The sequence below is a fragment of the Ictidomys tridecemlineatus genome, chromosome 8 (genome assembly GCF_052094955.1).
Source record: "Ictidomys tridecemlineatus isolate mIctTri1 chromosome 8, mIctTri1.hap1, whole genome shotgun sequence".
Classification (NCBI taxonomy): domain Eukaryota; kingdom Metazoa; phylum Chordata; class Mammalia; order Rodentia; family Sciuridae; genus Ictidomys; species Ictidomys tridecemlineatus.
This window is the reverse complement of record NC_135484.1, coordinates 76,051,105-76,067,647: the sequence shown is the minus strand read 5'-3', so window position 1 is coordinate 76,067,647 and position 16,543 is coordinate 76,051,105. Positions and strand designations below refer to the sequence as shown.

At 35.7% G+C, this 16,543-nt stretch overlaps 1 protein-coding gene and 1 non-coding gene across 7 annotated transcripts in view; both read left to right on the top strand.

Moving 5' to 3' along the window:
- The window catches only part of Prss35 (serine protease 35), a 70,845-nt gene that overhangs the window by 31,764 nt on the left and 22,538 nt on the right, over positions 1 to 16,543 (top strand). Inside the window, exon 3 of one of the 6 annotated variants that reach the window (XR_013425019.1) lies at positions 1,353 to 12,082. The exons of the other annotated variants lie outside the window; for them this stretch is intronic. The gene's annotated coding sequence lies outside the window, so the exon portion shown is untranslated. Of the gene's footprint in view, positions 1 to 1,352; positions 12,083 to 16,543 lie in introns of those variants that run through there. 6 annotated transcript variants of the gene reach the window in all.
- Positions 6,334 to 6,455, top strand: LOC120889386 (U6atac minor spliceosomal RNA). Its single transcript, XR_005733291.1, has one exon. It is a non-coding gene; the product is annotated as a U6atac minor spliceosomal RNA (small nuclear RNA).

Below are 16,543 nucleotides of genomic sequence, written 5' to 3'. Positions count from 1 at the left end.
TGTTTGGTTTTGGCACTGGAGACTGAACCCAGGGGTGCTTTGCCACTTAACTACACCCCTATCCCTTTTTAACTTCTATTTTAAGATAGAGTCATGCTAAGTTGCTTAGGACCTCACCAATTTGTGGAGGCTGGGCTCAAACTTGCCATTCTCCTGCCTCAGTCTCCCAAGTTGCTGAGATTTTAGGTGTATACCACCATGCATGATTTGGCCTGCATTTTTAACAAGGTCACTGGTTGATTCTCATGCCCCTTAAAGTTCGAGAAGTATTGTCAGTGAATCAATTGTGTTTGCATGTTTCCGGGTTGTCTATGAGTACCTTGTTAAGGATTTCCAACAGGGAGGAAGAGGCATAATTCCAACAGGCATCTTAGGAATAAGCCTGGACACTTGGGTTGTCATGGTGAGTCATACTGATATTTAGTGGCCAGGTGCCAGGGATGCTTAAACATCCTGCAAATTATGGGACAGTTCTACAGAGTAAAAAAAATTGTCCTCTCCAAATGAGAGTACTTTTCCTGGTAAGAAACATGTTGGCAATTTCTTCATCTGTAAAATAAGCATTTGGGTTTATTTGGATTTCAATGTTTCTCCCTTCTCTAAGACTCTTTTGTTCTACCACTGTTTTCACATTGATTTAGAAAATTCTCATTGCTCCCTCTAATTATGGCCTCTATGTTCCTAAGTCATTTTTATTTAGACAATCCAATGGAACTAGTCATAGGGATTAACCATAAATTCATATCATTCCCTCATAAATATAACTTGCCCATTTAGGTTAAGACTCAGAGAACTCTTTTAGTCAATTATGATGCTGAAAAAACAAATGCTTATAATCAGCAAAGATTTTTGCTAGGTAGCAATTTAAAGACCTTCCTTGTCTGGTCAGATTTTAGCTGAAGTGACTGTCTCCCCACCTCACCCCTAGCTGAAGATTTTGCTGGGTTGGCATGGGAAAAGGGACATTGAGGAGATGCCCTTCTCTAGAAACTTTTTCCATTGTCTCTAAAGAAAGAACAACTGGGGCTGAGATACAGCACTCGCCTAGCACAGGCGGGACCCGGGTTTGATCCTCAGCACCATATAAAAATAAAGGCACTGTGTTGTGTCCATCTACACCTAAAAATAAATATTTAAACGAAAGAAAGAAAGAAAGAAAGAGAGAGAGAGAGAAAGAAAGAAAGAAAGAAAAGAAAGAAAAACTGATGGCAGACACATGGAGGGTCATAAACAGGGTCTGGTGAACCTGATGGTATTGAGAACCCAAAGGACAATGAGAGAATCTGAGTAAAGAGTTGGGCTCCTGACATTGTGGTATCTCTATTTAAAAATGAAAATATTTGTGTTGTCAGGACAAGGAAAACATCTATTGAAAATGTGAATCTTTGAATGAAAGATAATGTCCATCTATAGAACAGGATTTTCCACTGTGACACACACACCAGCTACAAAAGTTAAAAAATGAAGTCACAGAAAAAGTCCCTCCAATTACCACAGTAGAAAGCAATATCCTTTTTAAGACAGTTCAAAATAATAAAAACTTGCCTCAATGTTTTATTTTAATATAAAATGTATATATGTATATGACTTGTTTGCCCTTATTAAAAGCTGTTTTTTGGAATCTGCTGATTTCAGGACTTCCTTAACCACTTTTTTTGTATTAATGATATGTAGAAGGCATTTGCTGTAACATCCACTTTCAGTTTCATTAAAGTAGAAGTAGAACAAGAATTTAAGATAGGAGATCATGGTGCAGAGTTCTAATTTTTTAAAATTCTACTAACTGTTGCCAAAGGATTCAATTGTTTTCATAGAAACAATAACCTTTTTACTTTTGACATTCATATTTATGTTTGCATTAAATTAATTTAAATTACATAATTACAATAACAAGTTGGACTGGCATGAACAAGTTTAGTAATCAGCACATTAACTCTTAAGTTTGCCATTCAGCATGTAGGGACAGTAGGGCAGGGTTCATATATGAACAGTCTTCTGGCCATGAGTATTTGTCAAGTCATGAGTTTGTGTGCCTTTTACAAAGACAGTGGAGAGCACCTGTTAACCTGCAAAATCACTGATGTGGAGGTATCTAAATATCTGTCTATTATGGACTGAATGATATGCTCCCTCAAAATTCACATGTTATGAGAAGTGTACTTTCTCAATTTTGAAGGTGCAAGATTTTGTGATGCAGATTTCCCAGGAGAATCAGTGTTCTGATAGACTATTTCAAACAACATGCATGTACAGAAGATTAAGTTTTGTCAGACAAATTTGCAATTGGAAAATATACTTTTCAAACAATCATCTTACTAGAAATTTAGTACTTACTATGTGCCAAGAAGTGTGCTTATCTGAGGACATCAGAATAATCTGTCCTCATTTTGAGGAGAATCCTTCATTTCTTTTTGTTTTTTTTTTTCATACTGAGGATTAAACCCAGGAGTACTTTACCACTGAGTTATATTCCCACCCCTTTTTATTTTTAATTTTGAGATGGGGCCTCACTAAGTTCCTAAAGGTCTCCCTAAATTGCTGAGGCTGGCCGTGAACTTGCAAGTGTCCTCCATTAGCTTCCAGAGTAGCTGAATTATGTGTGCACCACTGTGCTTGGTAGAATCCTTCATTTCTAAGACATATTTTCTCTTTAAAAAGTTTTCACTTTTAAAGTACCTGTAAAATAATGATGAAATTTTTCCAGGTATGATGGTGTGCACCTCTTTTGGGCAGAAGGCCAATGCAGGGGGATCTCAAGTTCAAGGCCAGGCTGGGAAATTTAGAGAGACCCCCATCTCAAAATAAAAAATAAAAAGGGCCATGAATGTAGCTCAGGGATAGAGTGCCCCATTGCTCAGTCCTTAGTATGACTAAATAAATAAATACATAAATATGTTGGTGAGTTTGAAATGTGAATGTAATGAATGGAGTATGAATGTATTTTGAAAATTTGAAGTATTCTAGCATGTTGAATAGTTGTTAATCTTTTTAGAATGAATAAATCTTTTTAGAATGAATACTTATATATACAGATATTCAAAACTATCAGATTATATCTTCCTATTTGGATATGGGAAATGTACAAGGATATTATTTTCTAGTTGTACCCAAATAAATGTATGATTGCAATTGTAGTTAAGCCATCACCATTATTTATCATTATTTAATCTCATAGTACTTTTTGAATATATAGGTTAACATTTGATTTTATATAGATTATACTGTATCTTCTATGTCTCTTGAAAAAATAAGTAAAATAAGTATTTTAAGTAAAAAGTTATATCCAAGGAAATTGGATTCCATTATAGGAATTGGAAACCCATTTATAGTGAATACTATTTCCCTCAATGGTTGTGTTTAATTTTGAAATCCATTATCTTTGAGTCTTTAATACTTTGTTCATTTTCTTATATAACAAATACTATTGAGTGATATATGGGAATGCTATCTATCATCAACCAACCAATTTTAGCCTTACAACTAAAATGAAATCTTCAAAAAACTCATACATTGAAGTGCTAACATCCAGTGTAGCTATAATTGGAGTAAAGAAGTAATTAAAATTAAATGAAATTGTAAGGGTGGGGTCCTGAGCCTGCTGGATTAGTGTTCTTATAAGAAAAATCCAGAAGAGCTGGCTCTGTCATACCAGGATAGAACACAGCTATAAGGCAATAGTCTGCAAGTCAGGAAGAGAGCTTTCTCCAGAAACCTACCCTGCTGGACCTGATCAGAGGTTTCTAGTCTCCAGAACATAGTTCTGCTATTTAAACCATCTGGTCTAAGGAATTTTTCTATGGCAGCCCAAATAGACTAATGCACTATCCTTTTATCCCTAGTATTTAATACTATTCCTTTGTATAATATCTTGGGTTCTGAGGAACAATTAATAGCAAAAGACAGTTGGGAAATACAAAATTATTCAATGTGTGGAAAACTGACTTAAAAGTATAGAACATAAGTTAATAGATCCTGATAAGTACCACATTTTAATTTTAATTCATGCAAATATTGAAATGTTTTAGACATCTAATTCTAGTAACTAGTTACTATATACTCGGCTCCTGAGTCTATGACTAAAAAATAATCTTTGATAGTCTACCATAGGCTAGACAGCTTTCCTTTTGTAACATCTGTAAACAAGAGTCTCATGGTATTACTATAACTATGCTTTAAAATGAGGAAACACAAATAAGGAGCAAGACAAAAATATGACTATTATTTTTCTTTCTACTGGAAGTTTCACTCAGTATAAGACCTGAGAAAAATAGAGATGTTAAGAATTAGAAAATCTTACAATTGTCATCATTTTTAATTTCTGTTTTTCTACATTAAAATATCCAGGGGAATCAACAGATAATGGTTGTGCAAACCAACTGTATTCTTTTTTTAAAATATTTTTTAGTGTTGACGGACCTTCATTTTAGTCATTTATTTATATGTGGTGCTGAGAATTGAACCCAGTGCCTCACATGTGTGAGGCAAGCACTCCACACCACTGAGCCACAACCCCAGCCCCACAACTGTATTCTTAAAAACCAGCAACAAATAGTCCAAAAGTATAACTTTTGAAGATATCATTAATGTATAATAGCAGTAAAGCATACCACTAGAATAAATATTTTAGAATGGTGAAATATTTTTATAAAGAAAAATATGAAACTTTTAAAAAGACAATAAGGAAACTAATGTTGATGAATGGCAAGTCTCAGTAACAAAGATATGAGTTTTCCTGAAATCCAAAAATCCAACAGGCATTTTTGATGAAAGTTAATGAATCTACCCTAAGTCCATATGAATGAGCAAATAGCCAGCAATTGCCAAAATAATTCTGAAGACCAACAAGAGACTCATTCTCTTAGGTATCTTGTATCTTGTATCCTGAAACTATAGTGATTAGAACAATGTGATTTAAAACAGCATGACTCCACAGGGATAGACAAATAAATTGATGGAAGGCTTAGAATGGGGTTCACCTATATATGGAAACTTGTGATGCAATAGAGGAGGCATAAAAAATCACTGGGGATGGGATTCTGGAATAGCTGACTGTCTACACTGAGAAAAAAATATTTTAATCTCTATTTCATATCATTCCCCTCAAACAAATTTGAGGGAAATAAAATTTAACTTTTTATGTACACTAAAAGATATTATAATGAAATGAAGACATTCTAAACTGAAGGAATTTAATTATAATGTATATAATTGATAAAGGATTATTACTTAGGAGATCTAAAAGTAGTCCTCCAAGTCATTAAAAAATATTCTAATAGAAAAAAAAGATCAAAAGACAGGATAGAAGTTCATTGTGGAAGAAGAAACTTGAATGAGTAATAAAAATAGGAAAAGATTGGTAATTGTGTTAGCTTTTCATCGTTGTGATCAGAATGCCAGGAACAAGCTATAGTCCCCAAGGGTATGCTTCCAGAAATCCACCTCCTCCAGCCATACCCCACCAACCTGAAGTTATCACTCAGTAGTCCTGTGAGGAGCCAATCAGCTAGATGTTGCTGGGGCCGCTGTGAGCCAATCATCAGCAAACTTCCAGCTGCCACCTGTCTCTGAAATTTGCTGTATTGTGGACCAAGCTTTCAATACATAAGCTTTTGGGAATATTACAGATCCAAACCTTAACAGTAATTAAGAAATACAAATTGAAAATGAAATTCCATATCACACCCATTGGATTGGCAAAAATTAAAAAGTCTGACCATTCCAAGTATTGAAAGGATGTGAAGAAACAGGACTATCAGACACAGCTAGAAAGAGCATTATCCATGAAAGCCACTTTGGAAAGCAATTTATTTATTTATTTTTATTGGTTGTTCAAAACATTACAAGGCTCTTGACATATCATATTTCAAACATTAGTTTCAAGTGAGTTATGAACTCCCATTTTTACCCCAAATACAGATTGCAGAATCACATCGGTTACACATACACATTTTTACATAATGCCATACTAGTAACTGCTGTATTCTGCTATCTTTCCTATCCTCTACTATCCCCCCTCCCCCCCCATCTTCTCTTTTTATCCCGTCTACTGTAATTCGTTTCTCTCCTTGTTTCCCCCCCACCTTGGAAAGCAATTTAAAGGTGAAGGTGAAACTATTCATACTCTGTGGCCTAGCGATTCTATTCCTAAAATTATACTCTGAGAAATTCTCCCATATGTACTTGGAGTCATGTACAAGAATGTTCTCTGTAGAATTGTTTGGGATAATAAAGAACTAGAAATAACCTAAATGTTCAAAAAGAAGAACTGATAAATAGTAATGTAATCAAATCACAGAATAGAATACTATAAATACACTAAAAATGACATAACTAGTATTGTATGAAAGGAGAGAAGGTTAGCATTCCCCTTGAAAAGAATGGAAGAGGTCCTCGTCCTGACAAGCATATGATCAAGCCATTGCCACCTATTTTGTGGAATCTAACCATCATTTTTCTAGGAATTAGAACAGAGATCTTGCACCTAATAGAGGAAAAAGTAGGCCCAAATCCTTATCCTATCAGATTAACTGACTTCCTTAACAAGACTCACAAAATTCAAGAAATAAAAAAGAATTAATAAATGTGATGGACTCAAACTAAAAAGCTTCTTCTCAGCAAAAGAAACAATGAGGTGAAGAGTGAGCCTACATTTTCAGAGCAAATTTTTGCCACATGCAAGTCAGATAGAGCACTAATCTCCAGGATGTCTCAAGAACTCAAAAAAAAAAATTAACTCAAAAAAAAAAAACCCAATCAATAAATGGGCTAAGGAGCTGAACAGTCAGAAGAAGATATACATCCAATCAATAAATATATGAAAAAATGTTCAACATCTCTAGCAATTAGAGAAATGCAAATCAAAACTACTCTAAGATTCCATCTCACTCCAATCAGAATGGCAGCTATTAAAAATACAAACAACAATAAGAGTTGGCAAGGATGTGGGGGAAAAGGCACACTCATACATTGCTGGTGGGACTGAAAATTAATGCAGCCAATATGGAAAGCAGTATGGAGATTCCTTGGAAATCTGGGAATGGAACCACTTTTTGACCCAGCTGTCCCACTCCTCAGTCTACAACCAAAGGACTTAAAACTAGCATACTACAGGGACATAACCACATCAATGTTTATAGCAGCACAATTCACAATAGCTAAACTGTGGAGCCAACCTAATGCCATTTAGTAGATGAATGAATAAAGAAAATTACACACACACACACACAATGGAATATTATTCAGCATTAAAAAAAGAATGAAATCATGGCATTTACAGGTAAATGGATGGAGTTGGAAAGTATCATGCTAAGCAAAGTAAGTCAATCCCAAAAAACCAAAGGCCAAATGTTCTCTCTGATAAGTGGATGCTGCTCCATAATGGGGGGTACATGGGAAAAATTGAGGAACTTTGATGGGGCAAAGGGGAAGGAGCAGTGAGGAGAGGGTTATGGGGGCAGGAAAGATGATGAAATGAGATGGACATCATCTAGGTACATGTATGACCGCACATAAGGTGCGATGCTACATTGTGTACAACCAGAGAAATGAAAAGTTGTGCTGCAGTTGTGTACAATGAATCAAAATGCATTCTGCTGTCATATGTACCTAATTAAAATTAATTAATAAAAACAAATAAATTTTAAAAAATAACCTAGCTAGAGGTATATGTTCCAACATGATTGTATAAAGAGACTAACTTCATTTTTCATGTTTGAGCATTGACAACTGTTGTCCATCTAGATAAGAAGGTCAGTGCATTCCACTCATCCTTTGGCACACATTAGGAGTCCAAACCTTACAAACCCCCAGCCAGTGCAAAAGAACTCTTCCCTGGCTCCACCCCAAGCCATTCTCTTGGCTTTGCTCTTGCTTCACTCCTATCTGAACCCAACCCTTTCTCTTTGGGGAAGCTTTCTGCCCTTTACTGTGTGAGCAATAAACTTTATTTAATAACCATTGATGCCTATGTTTCATTCCTCCCAACATCCTTGTAAATTCCTGGGTGGGGGACAGCCAAACATTCAGCCAGAGATACTAGATACAAAATGTGATTCTAAAAAAGACAAAACCACTGAGAGAAAGAGAGAACAGCTTACAGATGGTTGTAGAGACTATGAATGTTGTTTACATAAAGTTTAAAAATTACACAAAACAATATTGTAAAATGTATTATTTATGTATACACATATGTTAAAGAAAATCATGTGTGGAATGGGAAATATCAAATTCAAGACCAAGTACCCCTAGTGAAGAAGCAGCTAGAATAGGATTGGGACAGAGTACACAGGGATTTCATATGTGCCTGGAGAACTTAGATAATGAGGTACAAGGTCATTTGTTATCATATTTTCTAGACTTTTCCTTGCACCTGAGATACTTCATAACTTTTGAAAGAAAAAGAAAAGGAGGTGCAATTTAGAATTCTGACTGAACCTCCTGTGAGAGCAATACTTGAAAAATGTACCAATAATACATTCCTGGTGAAAATGAGAGGTTTGTTTTTCCCTGAGAAGAGTGGCTTTTAAATTGTAAGCAGCAGACTTGTGCTAAATATGGAAGAAGTGAAGATATAGGAGAAATGGGCCATGTATTAGTTTTCTTTGGCTGCATAACAAATTACCACAAGGTCAGCAGTTTAAAATAACACCCATTAATTGGTACACAGTTTTGTGAGTCAGAAGTCCAGGCAAGAGTCTGGGGATATAGCTCAGTGGTAAAGCCCTTGCCTAGCATGCTAAAGGCCTTGAATTCAATCCCTAGTACCAAAAGCAAAACAAAATAAGTCCCAGCACAGCATTATTGGGTTCTCTGCTTAGTGTTAAAGGTTGAAATCAACTTATGAGCCACATTGTATTCTCATGTGGAGGCTGCAAAGAAGAATCTTTTTCCAAGTACATGTTGACAAATGTAAGATTTTATCTATTGTTGAATCCCTCTCATGTTTAGAATCTCTGATGTCTTCTTTCACTTATCTCTAGAACCAACTTTAAAGGACTTATATGAATATGTCAGGTCCAGTCATACAATCTGTCTATCTTAGAATCAAGTGATATGGACCTTAAACACATGTGCAAAATTCCTTTACGGCAATACCTAGACTTGTGTTTGATTGAATTATTGAAAGAAAGTGAATGTATACCAGCCTACATAAATTGGAGGGGGGCAGGCAATGTCAAATTCAGCCCATCATAGACTAAGACAAGGGAGAATATACAATAGAAGGTCAATGCCAGGGGAATTATAAAGTAGTGTTCATATATATGCTAGATGTTTAAATATTGGATAGTAGGGGATAGGAAAGGTAGCAGAATACAACAGTTACTAATAGGGCGTTATGTAAAATTGTGGATGTGTGACTGACGTGATTCTGCAATATACATTTGGGGTAAAATTGGGAGTTCATAACCCACTTCAATCTAATGTATGAAATATGGTATGTCAAGAGCCCTGTAATGTTGTGAACAACCAATAAAAAAAATAAAATAAATTTAAAAAATTAAAAATAAAAATAAATAAATAAATATTGGATAGTATGCCTAGCTCATGAAGTTCTGTATGCTTAAAAATTAAGGGAAGAGAATAAAGATCATGGAACTCTCTATGACTGTGACAGACTAAAGTTTAACAAGGAATGGTGTTGGTCCTGCCAAAAGTAGCCACAGGCAGATCAGTAGAAAACTATTTTGCTGTTGGAACTAGTTTTGTAACCAATGTTGTAAATGATAGGTAAATGTAAATAAAACATCAGTGTAAAGTTGAATATAAACACAAGTAAATACATATAAATAAGTACTTTATAAAACTGAATATGGCAGAGATGAGTTAAATTTGTGGAAAGTGTATTTCATGTCCTGTATGCACACAGACCATGAGTCATTCTTCAATACATCTCTACAGCAGCCAGCCCTGTTTCAGAACATGTAAGGGGATTGATAAGTAGTTGTTAATTGTTTAATGAGTAACAGTGCTGGATTAGCCTTTAAAATTCACCTTGGTGTAGTCCATCTTATTTTTCAAAATTATTTTTCACTACTTTCCTACTTATACTTTATACAGCAAACAACAAACAAACAAACATAAAGGCTCCCTTTCTCTCCAAACCCATTACCTCACTTTTGGCCCTGTGTATCCTCCATGGCAGCAGCTACTATCAAATTTTTATCCATCCTTTAGGGCCCAACTTAAATTTCCCCTCCTTCACGAAGCATTCTTTGATTCATCCCAGCTTTGGTGGAAACAGTCTTTGCCACCTGAACTCCCAGAGCATCTTGTTTAAACTTACAGTGCATGTCACTGTCTACCTTCTACTATGGTTATTTGCATTTATATTGTTGCTCTTCCTACTTGCCTGGGTCTTCCTTGAATAGTAACTTAATAAATGTATATTGACCATTTGTTGATAGGGTTGTTTGTTATCTTATTGTTTAATTTTTTGGGTTCTTTGTATATTCTGGATATTAGGGCTCTATCTGAAGTGTGAGGAGTAAAAATTTGTTCCCAGGATGTAGGTTCCCTGTTTACCTCTTTTATTGTTTCTCTTGCTGAGAAAAAACTTTTTAGTTTAAGTAAGTCCCATTTGTTTATTCTTGTATATAACTCTTGGGCTATGGGTGTCCTATTAAGGAATTTGGAGCCCAACCCCACAATATGTAGATCGGAGCCAACTTTTTCTTCTATCAGGTGCAGAGTCTCTGAGTTGATATCTAGCTCCTTGATCCATTTTGAATTAACTTTTGTGCATGGCGAGAGAAAGGGGTTCAGCTTCATTTTGTTGCATATGGATTTCCAGTTTTCCCAGAACCATTTGTTGAAGATGCTATCCTTTCTCCATTGCATGCTTTTAGCCCCTTTATCAAATATAAGAAAGTTGTAATTTTGTGGATTGGTCTCTGTGTCCTCTATTCTGTACCATTGGTCCACCTGCCTGTTTTGGTACCAGTACCATGCTGGTTTTGTTACTATTGCTCTGAAATATAGTTTGAAATCTGGTATTGCTATACAGCCTGATTCACACTTCCTGCTTATGGCCAAGGACTTGAACAGACACTTCTCAGAGGAGGACATACAATCAATCAATAAGTATATGAAAAAATGCTTACCATCTCTAGCAGTCAGAGAAATGCAAATCAAAACCACCCTAAGATACCATCTCACTCCAGTAAGATTGGCAGCCATTATGAAGTCAAGTAACAATAAGTGCTGGCGAGGATGTGGGGAAAAGGGTACACTTGTACATTGCTGGTGGGACTGCAAATTGGTGCAGCCAGTATGGAAAGCAGTATGGAGATTCCTAGGAAAGCTGGGAATGGAACCACCATTTGACCCAGCTATCGCCCTTCTCAGTCTATTCCCTGAGGACCTTAAAAGAGCATACTATAGGGATACTGCCACATCAATGATCATAGCAGCACAATTCACAATAGCTAGACTTTGGAATCAACCTAGATGCCCTTCAATAGATGAATGGATTAAAAAACTGTGGCATTTATACACAATGGAGTATTACGCAGCACTAAAAAACGACAAAATCATGGATTTTGCAGGGAAATGGATGGCATTAGAGCAGATAATGCTAATTGAAGCTAGCCAATCTCTAAAAAACAAATGCCAAATGTCTTCTTTGATATAAAGAGAGCAACTAAGATCAGAACAGGGAAGAAGAGCATGAGGAAAAGATTAACATTAAACAGACGAGTGGGGTGGGAGAAAGGGAGAGAGAAGAGAAACTGTATGGAAATGGAAAGAGACCCTCATTGTTACACAAAATTACATATAAGAGTTTGTGAGGGGAAAGGGAAAAAAAACAAGGGAGAGAATTAAACAACAGCAGATGGGGTAGAGAGGGAAAATGAGAGGGAAGGGGATGGGGGATAGTAGGGGATAGGAAAGGTAGAAGAATACAACAGTCATTAATATGGTATTATGTAAAAATGTGGATGTGTAACCGATGTGATTCTGCAACTTGTATTTGGGGTAAAAAATGGAAGTTCATAACCCACTTGAATCAAATATATGGAAGATGATATGTCATGAGCTTTGTAATGTTTTGAACATCCAATAAAAAAAATGTATATTGACCAGATTTTTGCATTTCAGATTATCTGTGCCGTCTGGCAGAATACCCAGCACTATAAATACTTAAAAACTGTGCATGAATCTATTGAATAACTGTGTCTTTGGCCTTAATCATAGTGTTAAAAGCAAGGCAAAAGAGCTGGGCACCGTGGTGCATGCCTGTAATCACCACAGCTCAGTAGGCTGAGACAGGAGGATGGCAAGTTCAAAGCCAGCCTCAGCAAAAGCAAGGCACTAAGCAACCCAATGAAATCCTGTCTCTAAATAAAATGTAAAATAGGACTGGGGATGTGGCTCAGTAGTGGAGTGCTTCTGAGTTCAATTCTCAGTACAAAAAAAAAAGCAAGGCAAAAGAAATTAATATTAAGATTTATATAGTGAGGTCCTTAACTATATCAAAAAGCTAGCTTTAATTAAAATTACATTCCACAGAATTGTCTCTCAAATGTTCCCCAAGTGTAGTTTCAGCACTGTACCAAGCAAACCCTTTGTTAAGCATAATCTCCACACATGCACAGGCTTGCATCATACCTAGGCGACGCCAGCTGGGATCATGTTAATCACTAAGGGAAGTAGGTTTCTCCACACAGTCTGCCCCAAACCTCTCATAAAACCTCTCTTCCCCTGTAGCTTTCCAAACAAAGTTCAGCCACGTTACCAGAGGGAGAGGAAGATATTTCCTTAAGAAAACAGTTTAAAAAAAAAAGTGTGGACATGAAACTGATACAATATTTATTTGTCCCATGTTAGCACAGGTTGACATCTTCCTAAGGCTTTCTGTAAGTTTCGTTATAAGATATTATGGAAATACACACTGAATTAAATTCAGACATTATCCATATCCATCCTGCAAGAGAAAATGAACACACAACTTTTTTCTTCAAATACCTGAGTTAAATTCAGGCCTACAAGTTAAGTTTGATGTTGTCATTTAACCAATTACTTCAGTGCACTCAGAAATCAATGAAGTGATATAATTTAATTATGAATCATGCTCTTAAACTCATCACTTTTTTAGGAATTAAAGGCAACATTCACATGGCCCACTTGTTACTACATGTGCAGACACAAGTATATTCACATTTTTTAAAATATATTTTTTAGTTGTCAATGGATCTTTATTTACATATGTGCGGTGCTGAGAATTGAACCCTCTGCTTTCCACTTGCCAGGTAAGTGCTCTACCACTGAGCTACAACCCCAGCCCGTATATTCACATTTTTATACACACATATGCCCAACACACATATTTACACACATGCACTTACCTTACAACAGGACATAACATGGGTGGTTTTTTTTTTTTTTTTTTTTTTTTTTTGGACTAGAGATTGAACCAGGGAGCTCTACCACATAGCAACATACATCCCCTTATTTTTACTTTATTAAATAGGGACAAATTCTCACTAGCTAGCCTTGAACTTGCAATCCCCCTGCTTCAACTTCCCAAGTTGCTGGGATTATAGAAGTGTGCCCCCACAGCTGGCTGCAACTGGACAGTTTCACACAGGAAATACAAAAGTGTAAAGTAAGAACTGTGACTCTGAATTCTGGTGCTCGTGATTTTTGAGTTAATAGCTGATTCTGTACATCATCAAAGCCATCCCAAGAAGATAGGCTAGACAAAATAGAAAGATCCCATCTGGACTAATCCAAAAGAAGGCAGTTAAATGAGGAGCAATGAAATAACAAATATATGAGACAAATAGAAAAAAGATGAGATGGTAGATTTAAAACCATATCAATAGTTACATTAAATATGAAAGGACTCTAACTGAAAGGCAGGTAGTAAGACTGGATTAAAAAAGCAGATTCCATAATATCATTATAAGACACAATTTAAATATGAGGATACAAAATTGGAGTGAATTGTGATATATTCTACACACATGTTGCATAATTTGGCCAACTTCATTTCCCAATTCTTCCTCTTCCCCTCCCCTTATCCCTCATTCTTGGTCTACTTCCACTTTTCTGATCACCCTTCCATTCACAATGGTGAAGTTATAGAGCCAACCTAAGTACCCTTCAACAGATGAATGGATAAAGAAATTGTGGCATATACACATTGGAATATAACTTAATCATAAAGAAGAATTACTTTATGACATTTGCTGGTAAATGGATGGATCCAGAGACTATCATGCTAAGTGAAATGAGCAATTCCTCAAAAAAACCAAAGGTCAAATGTTTTCTCTGGTACATGGAAGCTAATCCACAGTAAAGGGAGAGAGGAGAAAAACTGAAGTTCAGTGGATTAGACAAAAGGGACTGAAGGTGGGATAGGAAAAGGAAAGAGAAATGACTCTGACATAACTTTCCCATGTACATATATGATTATCCCACAGTGAATCTCAAGGCTGGAATGCACAATATTATTAGAATAAGATATATTCCATGTTTATATAATTATATCAAAATGAACTCTACTGTCAGATATATTAAAAATAATAAATAAAAACTAATATAAAAAAGGGCTGGTGGACTTGGAAAGTCAATGGTTGAATGTTTTCTCTCATATACAGAAGCCAGAGGAAAAAAGAGGAATAAAAAAATGGAGTCTACAATGGCTTTCATTGCCAACAAAGAACAAAAACTGTTTTATTTCTTCCTTCCCCTCTTATGCTTTTTACATCCCTCTCTTTTTGCGGATCTATAGCTAAGGCTTTCTATATGAAGTTGAATAGGAAAGAGGGGTAAGAAGGAAAAGTCTTGTCTTATTCCCAAATTTAGGAAGAAAGAATCCAGTTTCCTACCATTAGGCATGCTCTCAACTATAAATGTTTTCTAGGTACTCTTTATCAGATTTAGAAAAATCCTCTCTGTTACGATTTGAATTTATCCCCCCAAATCCACATGTAGACAACTTAATCCCTAAGTTTATATACTAATGATATTTGGAGTTAGAGTCTTTGGGAAGTAATTAAAATTAGACAAAGTAATGAGGTTGGGGCCCTCATGATAGCATTAGTGGATGTATAAGTGGATGAAGAGAGACCTGCTAGCTTGCTTGCTCTGTTTCCCTGTGTGACGGCCTCTACTATTTTGATGTAGCACGAAGACCTTGCTAGATGCCAGTGTCATGCTCCTGGAAATTTCCATCCTTCAGAATCATGAGCTAAAAATAAACTTCTATTCTTTATATATTACACAGTTTGTAGTATTCCATTATAGCAACAGAAAACAAACTAAGACACTGTGTTTCTAGTTTACTGAGTTTTTTTTTTTTTTATAAATGGGTGTTGGATTTCTTCAAATGCTTTTCTGTATCCATGAATATAAACACATGATCTTTCTCCTTTAGTTTGTTGATGTGATGGAATATATTAATGATTTTTGAATAATGAACCAGTTCTGCGTACCTAGAATCCACCCTGCTTGGTTGTGGTAAAGTATACTGCTGCCTATAATTACTTTGAAATGTATTTTTAAAATTACATGGATAGAAGATTGTATATTTGAAAAATTTTGCAATAAAGTAGGGAAATTATAAATTCACAGGGGTAAGAACTGTAGAACTGGAGACAAAAAAAATGAAAGTGATTTGATTAGAACTGATTTTATTATTTTGGGCAAGTTTTTTCCCTCTTCAATTATGAGCCTTCTGAGCATTGTTGAAAACATTTAAAAAATATTAGTGTGCTGGATATGGTGGCACACACCTGTAATACCAGCAGTTTGGGAGGCTGAGGCAGTTCAAAGGCAGCCTCAGCAACTCAGTGAGACTCTAAGCAAGAGGCCATTTAGCAAGACCCCATCTCAAAATAAAAAATAAAAAATGGGCTGGGGATGTGGCTCAGTGATTAAGCACCCTGGATTCAATCCCTGGAACAACAACAACAACAAAATCAGTGGCAAATTCCCCCCTATGTTTTACACATTTCTTTATAATTCTTTAAAAATATGTTTCTGTTTTAAAACATAATTTCATAATTTCTGGTTTTGAGCATAAAGGTCAAAATTCCATCCAATATAACTGTTTTCACTAACGTTAGAAATATGCCTTCTTTTAACCCTGTTGCTTTTCCCCCCCTCCCTTATTGACTTAAGAAATTTAGTTAAACACATAATTCAATTCCACAACAACTCACTCTATCTGTTCATCACCACTTGGATTTTGGGATGGTTTCTCTGATCTTGAAGTTCCATAAACAAAGCTACAAGCTTTTGCATTTGTGTTGCACTTTTATTGCAACTCTCTGCAAAACATTTCCTTTTAAAAAGAAAAGAGGATGAAATCTCCCAGAATGCATGTTTTTAGTAAACACAATTCAAAATCAAACATCTAAGTCTAGAAATATCAAAAAGATATTGTCGCTTTTTTTCAGTTACAATTATTTTCAACATTATTTAGAGTCTGACATTTCAAGTAAATATGCTTCATGTCCCACTATGTTCAAATTATTGTGCCTCGTACTTTGCAACATGTTAACAATGAAATAGATATGGTCTTTGTCCTCACTGTGCA